This window comes from Eptesicus fuscus, chromosome 16 (assembly GCF_027574615.1).
Source record: "Eptesicus fuscus isolate TK198812 chromosome 16, DD_ASM_mEF_20220401, whole genome shotgun sequence".
Lineage (NCBI taxonomy): Eukaryota > Metazoa > Chordata > Mammalia > Chiroptera > Vespertilionidae > Eptesicus > Eptesicus fuscus.
In genome coordinates this window covers 30,314,683-30,334,201 of record NC_072488.1, presented here as the reverse complement: position 1 = coordinate 30,334,201, position 19,519 = coordinate 30,314,683, and the positions used below count along the sequence as shown (strand labels likewise).

At 43.6% G+C, this 19,519-nt stretch overlaps 1 protein-coding gene across 2 annotated transcripts in view; it reads right to left on the bottom strand.

The window, feature by feature from the left end:
• The window catches only part of SPTBN1 (spectrin beta, non-erythrocytic 1), a 185,233-nt gene extending 174,033 nt beyond the window's left edge, over positions 1-11,200 (bottom strand). For both annotated transcript variants that reach the window (XM_054728110.1, XM_008162131.3), the window contains exon 1: positions 10,963-11,200. The gene's annotated coding sequence lies outside the window, so the exon portion shown is untranslated. The remainder of the gene's footprint in view (positions 1-10,962) is intronic.
• Positions 11,201-19,519: the final 8,319 nt, after the last annotated feature.

The window sequence follows — 19,519 nt, the reverse complement described above, 5'->3', positions numbered from 1 at the left end:
TTCCATCACCCAGCAAAAAACCCCTGTTAAGCTAGTGAACTTGCCAAGCATGGACATATTTAATTGCACAAATTAAACATTGAATATACTATGTACTTTAAAAGAGTAATTTCAATTATATTTATATGTCACTAGAGACCTGGTGCACGAAATTCACGCACTCAGGGGGAGGTCCCTCAGGCCGGCCTGCACACTCTCACAGTCTGGGAGCCCTCAGGGGATGTCCGACTGCCAAGGAGGCAGGAGGGGCTCCCACCACTGTTGGTGTACTTGCCAGCTGTGAGCCCGGCTTCTGGCTGAGCAGCGATCCCCCTGTGGGAGCACACTGACTACTGAGTGTCTGCCCCCGGTGGTCAGTGTGTGTCATAGCGACCGGTCATTCTGCCTTTCGGTCGATTTGCATATTAGCCTTTTATTATATAGGATTCCAAACTTCACCCTAGTTCATCTGTTGAGTAAAAACCTATAATTATCTTCTGATACAGATTTTACTGCCCACCTAATGGCTTCAAGTTTGTTAAAGATCAGAATGAGCAGGGAACTCTAGATTCCAAAGCAGAGATGCCAGATTGTTCTGAGAAGCATCCAGGTGTTTACTCTCACCGTTTAAGAGTTTACTAAGAATGGAATTATGACACCTATGAACAAGGATCAATTTTAAAGCAATTTTATAACTGTCACATTTTACTTTCATATCTCAAAGCACACTTAATCCTGAAACCCTCGTCAATCCACCATGTAAAGTTCATGGCAGAAAACACACAACATTCATGGAAGTAAATTAGTTCATTTTTATAAGCCACATTTTATAAAGTGCCAATACCCTTGGGACTTGGATCATAAAAACATCTCCTCCCAAATATTTCCTCCACCAGCGAAGGACATGATTCATTCCTGAGATTCACCTTTAAAATATTATCTCTATAATATCCCCACTTGAAGAGCCTTAAAATTGCCCTCCCTTTACACTGGAAATTAATCTATTTCCCTCACACACTAACACACACACACACCTATCTCACCAATGTGATAGAGACAGATAAAATAGATATGCATCATATGTTTACATAAATATATATAACATTGCCTAAGAATTTCCTTTCACATAAAAAAGCAAGGATATCATTAAAATTCCTTCTATCCATTCTAAACCTACAATATTCCCAAATGCTGAAAAACCATTAACTGGAATTAATCTAAATCTGGAGTCATTTTTATTTTAAAATTTTTCACTTGGAATTTTATCTACATTTCCAACCAATTCTAATGATGGTCTAAATGGTTACAAAATTAGCTGCAGCAGCAGTCTCGGCTCCCACAAGTGAGAGCAAGCATGTCACAGAATTCCACTGCTCTCTCCACACAAGTGTGCGGTTTGGAAATATGTACTCAAGTCCTGGGTTTCCCCACTTTTTAAGCTGGCCCAAGGTGAGTGTAGAGAGTCAAGTTAGCATTCCATTACATCTGAAGGCTCTATTTCTCTCTCCAACCCACACCCTTAAGATGCTGACTTACTCATTTTCCCACTGCTTTTAGGTCAATACAGAGGACAGATATGACAATCATTTGGAATTTTAAACTGTTCCTTAACAATGATCTACAATTTGCCAGATTTGCTTTTTTTCTTTCCTTTTTAAAAATTAAAATAAACTGTTGCTTGCTTTTTTTTTTTTATTATAAAAAACTAGAGGCCCAGTGCATGAATTCGTGCACGGGTGGGGTCCAGCCAGCCCAGCCCCAATTGGGGCAGATTGGAGCCAGGCCTGTTGGGAGGAGGAGATGGTGGGAGGTTGGCCGGCCAGCCTGTCCCAATCAGGGCCAGGTCAGCTGGAGGGAGGGGCCACGGGCAATTGACCAGCCAGCCCCACCTCCAAATGGGATGGGGGGGGTCCATCAGGGGCCAGTAGCCTGGATGAGGGGCCATGGGTGGTTGGCCGGCTGGCCCCGCCCCCAATTGGTGTGTGTTGGGCTGATCAGGGGTGGGGCCAGCCTGGGGGGGGGGGGGGGCGTGGGACATTGGTCAGCCGGCCGCCCCCACCCCGGATCAGGCCAGTTTGCTGGCCGCAGTGGGTGTCATAGCAACTGATTGTTCTGGTCGCTATGGAGTTCCGGTCATTGGCTTTTTATATATATTATCAGATAGTCCTCATGGAAGTCTATATTATTTACTATACTCTTCTCTGTGTGTGAAATATTTTAAAACTTAAAATGAGAAACATTAGGTCATCGGAATTTCCTTTCACACAAGAGAGGAAATCATCCATTAACCCACCATCCAAAGCAAACCATTAACATTTTAAAGTATTTCTGTCCAGTCTTTATTTAATACAACAAAACTGGAGTTACATGGTATTATACAGCTTTGTATACAGATTATTTCCACTGATAGTATATTGTTAGTATTTTCCCATTTCAGTATTATTCTTCCAAACCATTATTTTAAGCACTACATTGAATTCCATCCTGCACCTGTGTCATAATTTATTTGATTATGCCCCCATTTGCTTTTCCACCAGTACTATTGCTAAGAAAATCCTGGTTTAAAATCCCCTGTCCTTGCTTTTAATTCTCCCTTTAGGTTATACAGCTACAAGTGAGATTTCAGTCCAAAAGGTATAAACATTTCAGGTTTCTGTTATATATATTCTGTTTTCAAACTGAGTTTGTATTAATCCAAATATTCTCCCAACAGGTGCTGCAGAGCTCCTATCTCATAGCATCCCAGAGAATATTACCTCCCTACTAATTTAAGTGGAAAAACAATAATCTAATTAATTTGTGTTTCACATTACTGGTGAGTTGGAACAATTTAATATACTTATTAGTTTCCTTGATTTGTTCCTTTATAAACTACCTGTGATTTCTTCTTTTATAAACTATTTGTTCCTAGTCTTTCCCCACATACTAGGAATTTTACTGTTTTCTTGTTTGTTGAAAATAAATATTATTCAGGTTTGCTTTTCATATTATTGTATTTTGACAGGATACATAGGAGCAAGTTTAATATAGACAGAACGTAGCATTATATTTATTTGATGGATGTGTATGTATTTACTTACTGGAATGTATCTTTTCTGAACAAACCAAACTGTTTATTTGAAAGAAAGCATAAAACTGAGACAAAGCAAAAATTCCACATTGAATGGTAATTAAAATGTACTGTGATTGGCACTGGATTCTCTCACTTAACTTTAATAAAATCCTTTCTGATAGGTACTGCCATTATCACCATCTTACTGATGAAGATACTGAGGCATGCAGAGAAGTCAAGGCAGTCTACCCAAGGTCACTTAGCCAGTGGCTGGAGTGACCAGGCTGTGCAACTCCAGGGCCCACTCAGAGCCACTGGGTCCCGTCCATTCACCCTCCATATAGCTGGCCCAGGGGTGGGCCTTCACAACCCTTCTCCCATCTCTCTCCTCCTCCTCCTTCCCATGGCCACCACCACTACTTGCTCCCTTAACGTCTGGACTGCCCAATCACTTGTTTTCTGTCTCCTTGCTTCTAGTTTCTTCCTATCCCACTGCATTTATTTATTTATTTATTATTTATTTATTTATTTATTTATTTATTTATTTAAGAAAAGCAAGTAGAATTTATTGACTGCAGCAAAAACACCCTTAGGACAGTGAAACAAGAAAGGGCATAGAAGACGCAATGGGACAACCTAGGCTGGGCTGCTGGGGCTCACTGGGAAGTCAGAGAGGGCCTTGGAGATAGGTTCAGGGGTGTAGTTAGCCCTGGATGAGCTGCCGATGCTCATTGCTCCTCTGGTTGCAAGTCTCTTGGGGTCCCTCAGAGTTTAGGAGATGCATGCCTGTGGGGAAAGGAGAGGGGGAAAGGGAATGGCATGGGCGTGCTCCCTGGAGGGAGAGCACCTGGTTCCACTGTCTTGTGAACATGGCTGAAGTGTTGTGTTACTGGAATATCTTATCATCACAACATTTTAGAAATTACAGGATCTTAAAATCTAAGTGCCAAATCTGGTCCACTGGTAGTTCCTGCCTACTACACTGTATTTGCACTGAGAATGTTACTGAGGCTCTATCTCAGCTCTGCAGAAAAAGAATACCATGATTCTATTCCAAGTCTGACAGGGACAGAGGGAGTGGTGCCCTTCCGCCATGTTTTAACCCCTACTACAATTCCATCTAAGATTTCCGTTTTATAAATTTAGATCTGAGACCAGGACAGTGAATGGCTTGCCAAAGTCACACATCTGGTCAGTAAAAGGTCTTTTATCATCGGTGTACATATATGTAGATTAAAAAGTCCTTAGATTCAGGAACTAATTCTTATTCAACTTTAAGCCAGCCCACACCATCATCACCTTAACCCACTTCAAGCCCTAGCAAGAGAAGGTATCCAATAGTTATTTACTGAATTTATATACACTGAGTGGCCAGATTATTATGATCTCTGAACGCATAATAATCTGGCCACTCAGTGTATATCTTATCCTATATAATAAAAGGCTAATATGCAAATTGTCCCCTCGACCAGGAGTTCGACCAGCAGGCAGGCTGGCCAACCGCCCGTGTCCCCTCCCCCTGGCCAGGCTGGCCGGACCCCACCCGTGCACGAATTCATGCACCAGGCCTCTAAAATATATATATTCACACACACACACACACACACACACACACACACACACACACACAGTGGCCAGATTATTATGCGTTCAGAGATCATAATAATCTGGCTACTCAGTGTATATATAATCTTAGAGTAGCAGCAAAGGGAGAATATTAGTATAAATGCTTCTTGGTAAACAGAACTGTAATTGCATTACTTTCAAGAGCAGGAACCTGAACTGACAAAGGAATTTCATTAAGTGGATATATATATATATTCCATTGGTAATACAGCCTTTTAAAAAAATAAAAGAATGTGCTGTTTAATAACTGTTTTTATAAAAAATGTTAAGATACTTTTTGCAAAGCATATCAAAAGGGGTCAGTGGCTCATATAGCTTAGGCAGTCTGAAGAGAAAGTAATGGAAAGGTTATCAGCTGAACACCTACTATATGCCTACTGTACACTGCTGTCTCACAACTACATGAGTATTATTATTTCAGTTTTACTGATGAGAAAATTATGGTTCTGAGTAGCTATGGTCATGTGACTAGTATACAACAGCATTAGGATTTGAGCCCAGATTTGTTTGACTCCAAAATTCAGGCTCTTTCCAAACTAAGGAAAATTTTTCTTGCAATATCAAAATCATACTCACAAACCTTAAAGGATAAAAACTGATTATGACTTAACTGAAATTATGAATGTTCATAAAAAAACACACACAAGGTTTCTTCAAAAGAAAATAAAAACACAAACTGGGAAGTAATTTTTGCAACACATATAACCCATAAAATATTAGCAAGCAATCTACATAAAGAACTACAAATCAATTAAGAAAAAAAAATCTGAAATCAATAAAGAAATATATATTTTTTTTAAATATGAAGACAAACAGGCAAAAAAAGACTGAACAGGGACTTCACAAAAGAAGGAACCCAAATGGCCAATAATAGAAATAGGTACTTAACCTCAATAATCAGGGAAATTGCAATTAAAAGCACAATGAGATAACTTCACAAATGGACATTTTCAAGTTTGGTAAATGATGGCCTGGAGAGGTTGTGGAGCAACAGTAACACTAAACCCTGCTAGTGGGACTATAATTGGTATACAACAAACACTTTGGAAACTTGGGCATCATCTAGTAAGGTTGATAATGCACATATGATCCAGCAAATTTCATTCCAGAGAGAGAGAATTTGTGTGTGTGTGTGTGTGTGTGTCTATCTCCACATAGGTACTAAGAGACAAATAGAAGAATCATTCATAGCAGCCCTTTTTATAACAGCAAAATATTGGAATTAAGCCAAATGGCCATCTACAGTAGAAGGAATAAATAAGTCATCGTGGAATACTATACAGCAGTGAAAATGAATAAACCACTACAACAAAATGAATGAATTTCAGGAATATAATGTAAATCTAAAAGTGTTAAGTCACAGAAAAATAAATAAAGCGTAAGTTCATTTATATAAAATTCAAAACATGCCCTAGCCGGTTTGGCCTGTCGGACTGAAGGGTCCCGGGTTTGATTCCGGTCAAGGGCACGTGCCCAGGTTGTGGGCTTGATTCCCAGTAGGGGGCGTGCAGGAGGCAGCTGATCAATGATTCTCTCTCATCATTGATGTTTTTCTCTCTCTCTCTCCTCTCCCTTCCTCTATGAAATCAATAAAAAATAAAGTTCAGCTGAAACCGGTTTGGCTCAGTGGATAGAGCGTCGGCCTTCGGACTGAAAGGTCCCAGGTTCGATTCCCGTCAAGGGCATGTACCTTGGTTGCGGGCACATCCCCAGTGGGGGAGTGTGCAGGAGGCAGCTGATTGATGTTTCTAACTCTCTATCCTCTCCCTTCCTCTCTTTAAAAAAATCAATAAAATATATTTTTTTAAAAAGTTCAAAACATACAAAATTAAGAATTTTAGAAAGGATAACCTATAAAAAAGAGTAAGGATTCCTCTCCGTAAAAAAATCAATAAAATACATTTAAATAAATAAATAAATATAAATAAAACCAACTTGGGGGGAAAAAAGAGTAAGGAAATGAGAAGCACCAAACTGAGGACAGTGGTTGCTTCAGATGGGAAGACAGAAGGATCCGTAGGGGACTCTGACTATATGGTAAGGTTCTTCTTCAAGTAGGTAGTGGCTGCCTGAGTATCCACTGGTTTGTGAATGTGCAATGTATCTTTCATGAGCATTATTCTGTATGTACAGATTACTTAATAAAAAACAACTTTAAGAAAACAACTTTAGGAACCAGAAGGACAGGATACTGAACACGCCAGGAGAAACAGCTGGTGCGAACAAGATGCCAGAGGGGACAGGAGGAGCAGAGGGGACCCTGGGCTTCCTGGACTCCAGCTCTGATGTCTCAAAACCAATGCCTTCTTGGGGGAGGGGGGGCAGGATGGGGAAATTGGCTGTTTATCAACTTTAGAAAGGAACCCCTAACACTGAGTAATCTAAAAAACTACAATTAATAGGACTATGCCACCGAAATATTAAAGAACTTCACAATGTTTTCCTGTGGTAAGTAATTTACAGTGAATGCATCACTTTCTTCAACATCACTTAGTGACACAAGGGGAGAAAGGTGTTGATATCTGAGCAAAAGAAAAGACAAAAGTAAGATACAAGAAGGAACTTTTTGATAGAGACGTCCCTTCGATGAAGAAGTGAAGTAGTTTCTCAATTTAGCGGGCATACAAATCACGTAGGGGTCTTGTGAAAACGCAAATTATAATTGGATAGGTCTGGGTTGGGGTCTGCAAGAATCTGATTTATAAGAAACTCCCAAGAGATCCTGATGTTTTCACTCCACAAATCTCATTATTATAGCAAGGGACATTAGGAAAATGCCTAATTGGGATATTTTTAATATTACTCACCAAAATAAAGAGACTAATGATGTTATTCCTACATTATATGAACTTGGATACAGACACTGTTACCAGAAGAATCAAGAGTACTAAACCAGGTGTACTCAAGTTTTGTGAAGAAATTGTGCTTTGAGAAACAGCGAAGTCTGAAAATCTGTAAGACACATCCACGAGATGTTTTACTCACCTCCACAGCCCTCCAGAAGTAACTTTTCCAGAGGAAGTATCGGCCTTTTCCTTAGGAAGAATGGTTTACATTCCCAATAGTCTCGCAGGAAGAAACCGAGACTACCATAAGGAAATCCACAGAACATTAATTAAAGCCCGATTATGATGCTGGTGTTGGTCAGAGCCCCACATAATTAAAGGAACATCACATCACCGCATGTAAAAAAATATACGTTGGGCTTTAAAATTCTCTCTAAGAATATACTCTTTAAAATGAAAAGCTTATTTCAACAAAAACCACATCAAATAAATTCCACTCCTCATGTCTATGTTTGTTTAGTAGTAGTAAAATCCTTCCATCTCAAAACAGTACTTCCACATGTAAAGTCATACTTTCATACAGCAAGACAAAATAACCGCGCCAACCAGCTCTTCCACAGAAACTCTGTCAATGCCAAGTCTGCGAAGGATGTGTCACGAGCAGAGAGCGAGGCTCCTACATCATCTTAGGTGTTAATACTCTCGCCCAAGAGATCCTCTTCTCACTCCTCACAGAAAGCCCGCACAACAGGAGGCGGCCACGTTCCTTCACTGCCCCAGTACTTCTCATTCTCTCAGATGAAGGTTTTGGTCAGTCCAGAAATGACAAAGTTACAAAGAGCTTAACCTTAACCGAATTCTGCACCTGGTGTTTAAGTCAGAACAGCTAAACCTCCTGTGACATCAACACAGGATATTTTCTTACAACATAATAAATCCAACATGTCTGGATAAATCCATGGGAACGACACTCCCAAACATCTTTATGCAGCACTATTTTACACCATCAGCAAAACAAGAAAGCCCAAATCCAAAAAAGTGCCGTATTTTAATGGCTCTCTTCTAAGAGAAACTCGAAATCATGAACATAAACCACACAATCTGCATTCAGTTCTACTTTGTAGAGCTACCAAGAAGTCAGATGTCTCCGACTTGGATTCAATAGAGATTTAAAAATTAAAAGTAGACACGCCCTTGCTTTGAAACACTGACCCTCCCTCCCAGACAGCATACTGAAATTCCCTTTTTCACCTATATGGGTGACTTTTGAAATGTATCCCATTTGCCATCTCACACTGAATAAATGACTTGTAGAAGTGGCATTGAGAAGGGACGTAACCTATGCACTAGCCCAGACTAAATAAATGAGAACACTGGCAACCATCTCCTTCTGACCAGATACCGGCCTCAGAGGCCTTGGTGGTCTGCCCTTCCCAACCCCCTCCCCAGCCACATCTGCCAAAAAAAAAAAGTATACAAAAAATACATATAAACAAACATAAATGAAGCCATTTACCATCAGAATCCCATTAACCATGACTAATCTAAATCTATAAAAGTCTGAATATCAATTCACCACCAACCATGGCACTCATCTACCTAATCATCCCTACTAAAACATCCCAATATGCACTTGATTTACAGAAAAAGCAAACGATGAAAGCAAAGCAAATACAGGTTAATCAGTAACTACCCATCAAAAAAAAAAAAAAAAGTAAGTTCCTTTTAAACCAAGCTATTCAACTAGTGAATACATTTAGACATGTCTCAGGGACATAAAAACTAAAATAGATGTATCGTTTCGTTTCAAAAACTGGTTTCCTGTAAGAAAAATGCATATTCTTAGTGTTGACCAAAGACACAGAGGTACTGTAACGTCATAGCTATGAAGATCCAATAAGCACCAACTTTTCATATATTAAGAAATCGATGGATAGTTGGGTTGTGGTTACCAATGACGGGTGATCGCACAGAGAGACGCTGCGACTCCCACCCAATCCCGACTGCACCACTGCCTCCGCGCAACACCGGTCCGCGTCCTCCCTCCAGCCCCTCCCTACGGCTCAGGTCCCAGGGTTGGAGATCAGATTCCCGTCCGCAAACTGCAGGCAGGCTCCCTCTGCCCGCATTAGCGCTGCAGGGCGCCCCTTCATCCAAGCACAGGCAGGCAGGCAGGGAGGGAGGGAGGAGGGCACCCCAAAGAAAAGAGCCTCCCCTCTAAGGTAGGTGACCTGGTCCTCCTGTCCCCCCACAGAACAGCTGAAGCAGCATGACAGGGTAGAAGCAGCTCGGAGCCTCGGCCAAGGGCAGCCCCGGACCTGGGTGGGGCCGGGCGGGGGCCGCAGGCGCCGAGTGGCCGTGCCAAGCCCCGCCAGGGAGAACCCCGAGAGGCTGCGATACTGCTGCATTGTGCTGCATCACGGCGAGGGCACCGGGAGCCATCCATCTTGCCAAAATAGCATACCCCACGGCAACAAACCCACTGAATCCATCTTCCTCCTCGCCCAAGCACCCTCACCCTCTCCCTCTCACTAGCTTGCCTGGCTTTTGACTAGAAGAAGAATGGACGCGGTTTGTGTATCGATCCCGACAACACTCCCCCTCTCCATCTGGAAGGCAGGCACTTGGCATCTTTCCTATCACAAAACAAAGGGAAGGCTCCCCCCCCCCCCCAAAAAAAAAAAAAAGAGGATCGCGGGCGCGGAGGGGTGATGGCGAGAGGAGCTTCCAGCCCACCACCCCAAAGGCAGGCCCGGAGGGTCCCCGCGCTGGTACAAACCTGTTGAAGTCAGGGTGGCAGAAGCTGAAGGGCGGGCGCAGCGGCGGCCCCGCGCCCGCAGGCGGCTCACGCCCAGCCCTGGGAGAGTGGGGACCAAGGGAGGGCGGAGGGCGGGGGGGCGGGCGCGGAGGGGAGAGAGGGCGCGAGGACGAGCGGTGTGGGGGGTGCCGGGGCGCCGCCTCGGGTTCAGCTGCAGCGCGGCGCAGCCCGAACCACGCCTGGCCGCATCCCCCGTACCGTTAGGCTCAGAGCCCGGCCCTGTCAACGCCGCCCCCGCTCCCACCAGCAGGACTGAGAAGGAGGGCACCCGAAAATATACCCTCGCCGCTGCCCACTCCGCACCCACCCCCGCGCCAGGGGCCGCTGCGCCCGGCTGGACGGACGAGGCGGCGGAGGCTGGGAGGAGGAATGAGCGCCTCCGTGCCTGGGATGGAGCTGGGCGGCCGCGGTGCGCACCGCGGGTTTGCGGCTGCCTCACACGGAGCCCGGCGCCTTTACCCCGAAAAACGCCAGGACTGACCGAGCCTTGGAGCCCCAGGCTCCCCGCGCCGCCCCCTCCCGGGCTCTGCAGCCTCCCCGCCCCCACGCCGCTCCCCAGGCGCAGGGCAGCGGCGGGCCAGCGGCGTCCTCCCGGCCTGGGCCCGCGCCCCTCCTCCCGGCCGCCCGCCCGCCGCCCAGGAGCCCGCCTAGGAGGCAGCCCCAGTGAGTTGGCATCTTCCAGCCTCAGGCCCCCTACCTACCTCCCAAGGATAGGGGGGTGGGGGTGCCGGGGTCCCGTCCTCCTCCCGCTCCTCGGCGGCCGGGCGGGTGGGCCGGGAGGCGACTCCGCGGGGCTGCCGCGGCTGGGGCTGTCCGCGGCTGGGGTCGGGGCTCACAGGACGGGACCGGTGGGCGCTGCTGCGCGGGCTGCGCGCTCGCTCCGAGCGGAGAGGCGGCCGAGGGAGGGACTGGAGGAATCCGCAGCCTGCACGGCAACAGCTGCACTGATTCCGGGGGCTGGGCGGGAGCGCGGGGCGGGGGAAGGAGGAAGGGAGCAGCCAGGCGGGGGGGCGGGGGGGCGAGGGGCGGGGAGACGGAGCGCGCACACGCGCGCGCGCGCGCGCACTCGCTCTCTCCCGCACACCCTCCACCCTCCGCCCTCCTCTGCTGTCCTCCTCTCCCCTTCCCTGGGTTCCTCCCTCAGCGCCGGCCCGGAGCCCCGCAGCCGCCCACCCGGCGCCTGCTGAGCTCGCGATCGGAACCTCGGGCGCGTCCGCGCTCTCCCCCAGCCCAGGCTCTGCCCGGCCCTGCGCCGACTGCGCCCGCGGGGACCGGCCACGGCTGGCTTGGGCAGGGTGGGCACCGCCGCCTCTCTACCCGGGCAAAAGGACAATGGGGGCTTTGTCCCCACAGCCCAGCCGGCGAGGGCCAATTTCACGTTTAATTTGAGGCTAATTCGATTATCGCCGGGGAAAAGGGGGCAGCCTAATTTTCTACGTGGCTTGTGCATCCTCTCTTCCCCCGCGACGTTGGCGTTGGGGGCGCGATGGGGAGACTGTGCTGAGGGAGGTTTTAGAACGCCACCTGGTTGATTGGGTGTTAGATCTAGGTTGGTGGTGCCGTGCAAGCTCCGTCCAGCCTGAGGACGAGCGGTGGCGATCCCTCCGTGGGAAATCTTGGGAGACCGGGTGGATGGAGGGTGTGGTGGCGGGGGAAGAGGGTTATTCTTCGGAGAAGTCCAGATCGCCCTCTTTTGTGAGTGCTTTTTTCCACCATTTCCCTCGGGGTACAGATCCTACAAGCGATTCCTCCAACTCCTGCCTCGAGCCCCAAACGGCCGCCTCCACCTGTGGCGGGTGTTGTTCCTACGCCGCCCACTCCTGGGGAGGAGACACCCGGCTGCAGCGGAGGTCCCCACGGCTTGAGGGCTGGAGTCCTCCCCCTACCCACATACCAGGAGATGACACCGACGTTTTCCTCAAGTGCCAGCAGCGCCCCTTCCCAACCTCTGGCTCACCCCATCAATCCCCCAGGCTATGCAGAAATGGTGCGACCACTACTGCTGGGGAGAAAATATGGTGTCATCACCATGACCACGACTAGAAATGCTCTTTAGAAAAGAGTCTGGGGGAACTGACCCTGTGCCTGCTGGGGAGGTGCCCCACGGCGGCATTGTGAGCTTCGGAGGGAAAAGGGCCTTTGGTTGAAAAGACCCAAGGCTTTTTCCCTAAAGATCTGACCCTCAACCCCTGAATAAAAAAATAAATAAAAAAACCACAGAAATAAAAGACAAACAGTTTGGATCATGCTCATATCTCAAATCGCCTGGTGGGTTTATATTTTTGTCTGTATTTTTAAATGAAATTTTTAACATAAAACATTAAATTGTCCCAGCAATTTAGGGAGATGATTCTTCCTTTTAGGCCTTCACCATCAGTTTGAATGTTTGTACCAATGTTTACATTTGATATATGTGAAAAAAAAATGGAGGAAGGCAAATAATTTAACATTTTTCTCAGAAGGTGGACTAACACAGCCAAAAGGTTAACTCTCCAAGGGCAGGGTTCTTTGTTCACTGTACATAGCAGGCACTTAGGAGGTGCTCAAACATTTTTTTGTTGAATTGAATTGAACAGAAGCAACCTGTAAGTGACTGCCCTGATTAGGTAACACTGGAAATCCACTAATAATGAAAGTTGTTGGGTTGGGGTTTTTTTTTTCCACTTATTTTGGGCCATGGGTCCCAGCACCTCCCCACTCAAAATGTTAATGAAATACCAAAGAAAACAAAGGCAGTCCTGGGAAATGCCTGTTTAAATTCTTCCAATGCTATTCTGAAATGGTGACTCTTAACTGCTTCCTTTATCACAAATAATAGCACTTGAATAAATCTTCACTTGATGGATGAGTCACCTCCACTACCCCATTCCACCCTCACTTACTTTTTAAAAACTTTCCTTCAAAAAACAAGGCCACACACACCCTTAGCAGGGTCCTTAAGTGGCAGTAAGTATTCCAAAAATGTGAAAGACAAGGATTCAGAGTTTCACCATACATACTTGTTCACAATTTCAAATTCTTACCTTTTGGTGGAAAAAAATCATCACCCAGGAGAGCCCACTTTACCACTGAGCAGACAGGAAGTAACAGGTCAAAGAAAAGACAGTCTAGCCTGGCCAAGTGGCTGGTCTGGTTGGAATGTGGTCCAGTGCATCACAAGGTTTCAGGTTCGATTCCCAATCAGGACACATACCTAGGTTTCAGATTCAATCCTTGGTCTGGGCACCTATGGGAGGCAACCAATTGATGTTTCTTTCTTCTCTCTCTCTCTCTCTCTCTCTCTCTCTCTCTCTCTCTCTCTCTCCTCTTCCTCTCCCTCTCCCTCTCCCCCCCGCCCTAAAAATCAGTAACAAAAATATATCCTTGGGTGAGATTTATTTTTAAAGAGTCTAAATCTGGAGATTATTAGAGAAGACATATATCTCTGTAGAAGGCAAGAATCTAGAAAAGATAAAAAGCCTTAGTAATGATGGTAACTCCAAAGGATTGTTCTCAAATATTTCAGGCCCAGCTTTGTTGAAGTTTATTATCCTCACAATAGAATCAAGGTTGATTTAAAGGAAATTGAAACTCATCCATATCATGTCTGTTCTCTCTGTTTTTAAAAGCATGCAATTATATATGGCTTTGCTTCCCACAGAAATAGTACTTTATTACAATTTTTTTTTGCAGATGTAAAGGGTCTTCACATTTTCTGTTAATAATGATGACAAGTAGCAACTATAAAATGCTTTGTAGTTTTTAAAGTGCTTTAGCAAATATATTTTGTCCTTTTGTCAGTTCTGTGGAATACATATTAACCCCATTTTATAGATGAGAAAACTGAGACACTGGCAGGTCAAGTGAGTTGTCCAAGTTTATTGACATAGCTGTCCAAGTTTATTGACATACCTACACTGTGCCAGATACTGCTTAGAAGCTAGCATATCAGAACTGTGTATCTGGGCATTGCATATGAATTACTAAAAAGTAATTCTGTTTGCATGATGAAAAAAGTTCTGGAGATGGATGGTGGTGTTGGTTGCACAACAATGTAAATTACTTAATGCAATTGAACTGTACACTTAAAATGGTAAGTTTTATGTTATGTTACTACAATTTAAAAAAAAATTCTCAAAGTAATTTTGGGTTTAGACCTCTTGAATAGTAGAGTAGATGCCCACCTGTTGGATTACACTTTCTCTGCGTTGTGAGCATACTGACTGATCCATGGCACACAGACACATCCCCCTAGTACACTAGATCCTCCGCTACACCTGTATATTTCAGCTCCCTCCAGTTGTGCTGTATACTTATCAAGCCAGTGGATTTGTTCCCAAATTTATTGATTCCAGTTATACTTAACTGTACTTATTAAGTTCACTTATTATAATTAAGCATTACATAAACCAATTAAATGAGTGTGAAAAGAGAGCTGTTTCAGTGAAAACGAAGTTGTATATTTTTGAAATGTCTGATTAAAGGCTAAAAATACTGTCATCAAAATATATGCGGGCAAAATAACAATAAAAAAGGTAGAGAGGAATGGAAATCATAAAAACCTTGGAATATTTCAAGTCCAGGTTGCTTTGCAAGTGTCTCTAAGTTCTTAATGAACTAAAAATAAAACAAAAGTGGGTGTCAGATCGCCGTGGCTTATCCAAAAAAGAGTGGTCTTTCACTTGGTAAATAAGTTCAAAGAAACACGTAGTTTATCAACTGATTAGCAAGTTAATGTAAATTTATAAGTTTTGAGTAAAATAAAACTTCAGGGCATGTCTTTTTACAGTTATAAAGCTATCATTTTATTTTTCTTTTGAAATATGCTTCAAGGAATAGGCAATGAATTGTTAGATATGACGCCAACGCATGAGCAACAACAAAAAATAGGCAAATGGATGCCATCAAAATTTAAAACTTTTGTGCATCAAAGGACAGTATCAAAGAAGTGAAAAGACAATCTACACAATAGGAGAAAATATTTGCAAATCATACATCTGATAAGGCTCTAGTATTCAGAATAAAGAACTCTTATACTCAACAACAAAAAAGACAACTCAATTCAAAAATGGGTAAGAGGCCCTAGCCAGTTTGGCTCAATAGATAGAGCATTGGCCTGCGGACTGAAGGGCCCCAGGTTTGATTCGGGCCAAGGGCACATGCCCAGGTTGTGGGTTTGATCCCCAGTAGGGGATGTGCAGGAGGCAGCCCATCAATAATTCTCTCTTATCATTGATGTTTCTATCTCTCTCTTCCTCTCCCTTCCTCTCTGAAATCAATAAATGTATTTTTTAAAAATGGGTAAGAGGGTTGAATACAATTTTCTCCAAAGAAGATACACAAATGGCCAATAACCACATACAAATATGTTCAATATCATTATTAGGAAAATGAAAATCATAACCACCATGAGATACCACTTTATACTTACTAGGATAGATTTAAATTTTTTTTTTAAAGGGAAGAGATCAGATTTGTGGTGGGGGAAAGGGGATTTGAATAAAGATGGTCAAAAGGTACAAACTTCAGTTATAAGATAAATAAGCGGTAGGTATGTAATGTACAAGATGATGACACTAGCACTGCTGTGGGCTCTATATGAAAGTTGTTAAAAAAGTAAATCCTTGCCAAAACCGGTTTGGCTCAGTGGATAGAGCGTCAGCCTTCGGACTGAAGGGTCCCAGGTTCAATTCCGGTCAAGGGCATGTACCTTGGTTGCGTGCACATCCCCAGTGGGGGGTGTGCAAGAGGCAGCTGATCGATGTTTCTAGCTCTCTATCTCTCTCCCTTCCTCTCTGTAAAAAAATCAATAAAATATATTTTTTTTAAAAAAGTAAATCCTAAGAGTTCTCATCACAAGGAAAAACATTTTTTCTTTTATTTTCTTCCATATGAGATGATAGATATTAAGTAAACTTATTATATTAATCACTTTATGATATACATAAGTCAAATAATTATGCTGTACACCTTAAACTGTATGTCAGTTATATCTCAATAAACGGGGATGTGGTGGGAATGGAAAGTAAGTATGGTGAGAATTTGGAGGAATTTGAAGCCTGGTACATTGCTGGTGGGCATGTGAAGTGGTGTAACTGCTGTGGAAAATAGCTTGACAATTCCTCAAAAAGCTAAATATAGAATGATGTGATCCAGCAATTCCACTCCTAGCTATATGCCTAAAGGAATTGAAAACAGGTACACAAACACATGTTCACAGTAGCATTATTCACAACTAGTAGCCCTGTGCACGAATCTGTGCAGCAGTAGCTCTCTGCAGGGCCTGGCCGCTTGCGCCTGCTGCCCAGAGGCCCTCCGCGGCTGGGGTAGAATGCTTGCCTCGTTGCCATGGCGACGAGGCAAGCATTCCACCAGGCCACTCACGCTGCCCACTCTCAGCAGCCACCCCCTGGGACTGGGGGACTCTGGTGGGGCTGAGAGGACTGGGCTCCGCCATCTTGTGGCTGTGGGCACTGCCATATTTGTGATGGAATGATGGTTAATTTGCATATTACCCTTTTATTAGATAGGATTATTAGATAGGATAGCCAAAAGGTGGAAACAACTCAAATGTCCATCAATGGTTAAATTGATAAACAAATGTGGTATATCCATACAATGCAATACTATTGAGCCATAAAAGGAATCAAGCACTCATATGTGCTACTGTGTATTAGTATGTTGTACACTTAATGTAGTATACTTAGCATATTTACACTTAGCATAATGAGAAAAAGCCAGACACAAAAGGTCACACATTATACGATTCTGTTTATATGAAATATCCAGAATAGGTAAATCCCTAGAGATAGAAAATAGATTGGTGGTTGCCAGGGGCTGGAGGAAGGGAAAGGAAAGAGTATTATTAAGTTTACTTAATTTAAATTTCAAATTTGATTATTGGTTCAGTTATTAGAAAACTTTTAAGTATGTTTAGAACAACTTGGGTATTCAAATCTGCTGGTTTTAACTGAATTTTATAAAATCTACATACATATCAGATTCAAAGACAGTTTAAAAAAGGAATGTAAAACATCTCAATTTTTAAAATGTCACATGTTGCAATGATACTATCTTGGATACAATGGATTAAACAAAACTTATTTTTAAAATTAATTTCACCTTTTTTCTCAAATATTACTAATGCAAAAATTTTAAATACATATATGGCTTACGTATTTCTTTGGACAACTCTGCCCCAAACATTGTCACTGGAGCCTTGGTAATTGGCATCCTCAGTATTTAGGCTCGGGAAAACTGAAGAAAAGCAACTTGAATCTGTAATATGCCACAGAACAAGAACTTCAACATGAGGTCATTTTCCACGTCCAGGCCTCCTCTGGTGCCTCCACCACAATGGCCTTGGTATCTGTGGTAGCAAGCCATGATGCTTTTCTGTGAGCAGAAGGCAGGCATGGCTAATGTTCATGACTCGTGTCATTCTTCTGAAAGTCCAAAGATGACCTTGGCAATGACAGAGTGCCATTGCCTCAAGATATACCACCTGCCACCCCCAACCTCCCAATTTGACATAGTTTGCCAGCCTATATAAAGGATTCCAGAAGTGGGCTAGATTCATGCTTAGAATTCATTCAAGAAATTGCAGAAATTCATAGGCTGATGGGTGAGGAACAAAGAGAAACAGAGAAAAGTCATTTCCCCACAGAGAAAAGTTTAACATGTAGTTGCTTTGAGGAGAAAGTCTTCTGTCTGGATTAAACGGTTAGATCTTGCCCCCTAGTCCATACTTCCAATGTTCAGATATCATTTCCCATTCTCTGCCCTCAGATACTGCATGGGTGGGGATGCAGGGTCATAGCATAAATGTTACATCTCATTCTCAGAGTCCGACACAAAGTACTGAGGCTATCTGAACATTTGCTATGGAGGCAATGAAATTATTTCCTTGCTTGCTTCTCATGGTTGCCAGTCTGATTTCCTCTCTTGGGTTTGTTCTTTTACACATGGGTTAGAGTAATCAAGGTTTCAATTTTAATACTTTAAGACTGAGATCGGAGTCTTTAAAGAATCACACACAAAAAAAAAGAGGAAATATTGGCTAAATTTCAGTTATAAGCAATTTCCCCCAAATGAGATATGAGGTGTAATAATTATAATTGTTTCAACATTATTATTTTTTACTACTAATATATATTTCTAGGCACCCTGCTAAGCACTCTACATGTCCAGCAGGTCCTCAAATAATGTTGCTTCATTCAATGTCATTCTATATAATAAAGAGCTAATATGCAAATGGTCATCATGCCCTCGTGCCCTCACGCCGGGGCAGGGGGACCTGAGGCTGGGCCAGGGAACCTGAGGCCGCATCCCCCCCACCCAGCTGGGCTTGACGGGGGACTGTGCCCCCCGACCGGTGGAGCTTGACGGGGGACCTGAGGCTGCGCCCCCCACCCTGCAGGGCTTGACAGGGGTGGGGCTGGCTGGGGCTGGGTCCTGCGCAATTTTGAGGTGCGCGCGGGTGGGCAGGGACTTGACTCTGGGTCCCGCCGTGCATCCCAGACTCTGACAGGAGGGAGATTTTCATATACATTTTACTAATTTTCTTTCATTTCTGACACTTCTATTATAGAGAAAGGGCAAATAGCAATATTAAAGTATTTCCTCTAATTAATTCCCTTTTAATGTGCACAAATTTTGTGTACCGGGCCACTAGTTTTGTTTATAATGTTGACAAATTTAACTACTGTTCATAGCAATTAGCCTGTGGTAAAATTGGCTTCCTTTTACCTCATTTTGCCACAGTTCCAAGAATGTTATTAAGTGAGGATTTACGGTACTCATTTAATCCTCACAACTAATCTTTGTGGTGCTTACTAATATTATTCCCATTTTTCTAATGAGAAAACTGAGGCACAAAGAGGTTGGGTCAGTTGCCTGAGGTTGAACAGCTAATATGTGATGGAAACTGAATTCAAACCCAGGTCCATCTATCACCAAAGCTGTTTCCAAAAGTTTGAAAAGGGAAACTAGGATCGCAGACATTTCATTACTAGTTTTGGAAGCAAACATAATGACTCAAGATATGTGGTCAAAAGCATACTTTTTTAAAAAAAATTGGCATCGTTTTAGTAAAACTTTAAAAATATGTGTTTTAGATGAAGGCTAAAAGGATGTATCTAAGTTCTAAAAAATTTTAAACACCTGGATTCCTATGTGCTTATGTTTCAAAGTTCACCAACTTGAAAGTCATCTGCTCCTTAGTAAGTGCTGCCAATATGGAATAAGAAAAAAAAAAGTACTTGAAACAGAAAATCCCCC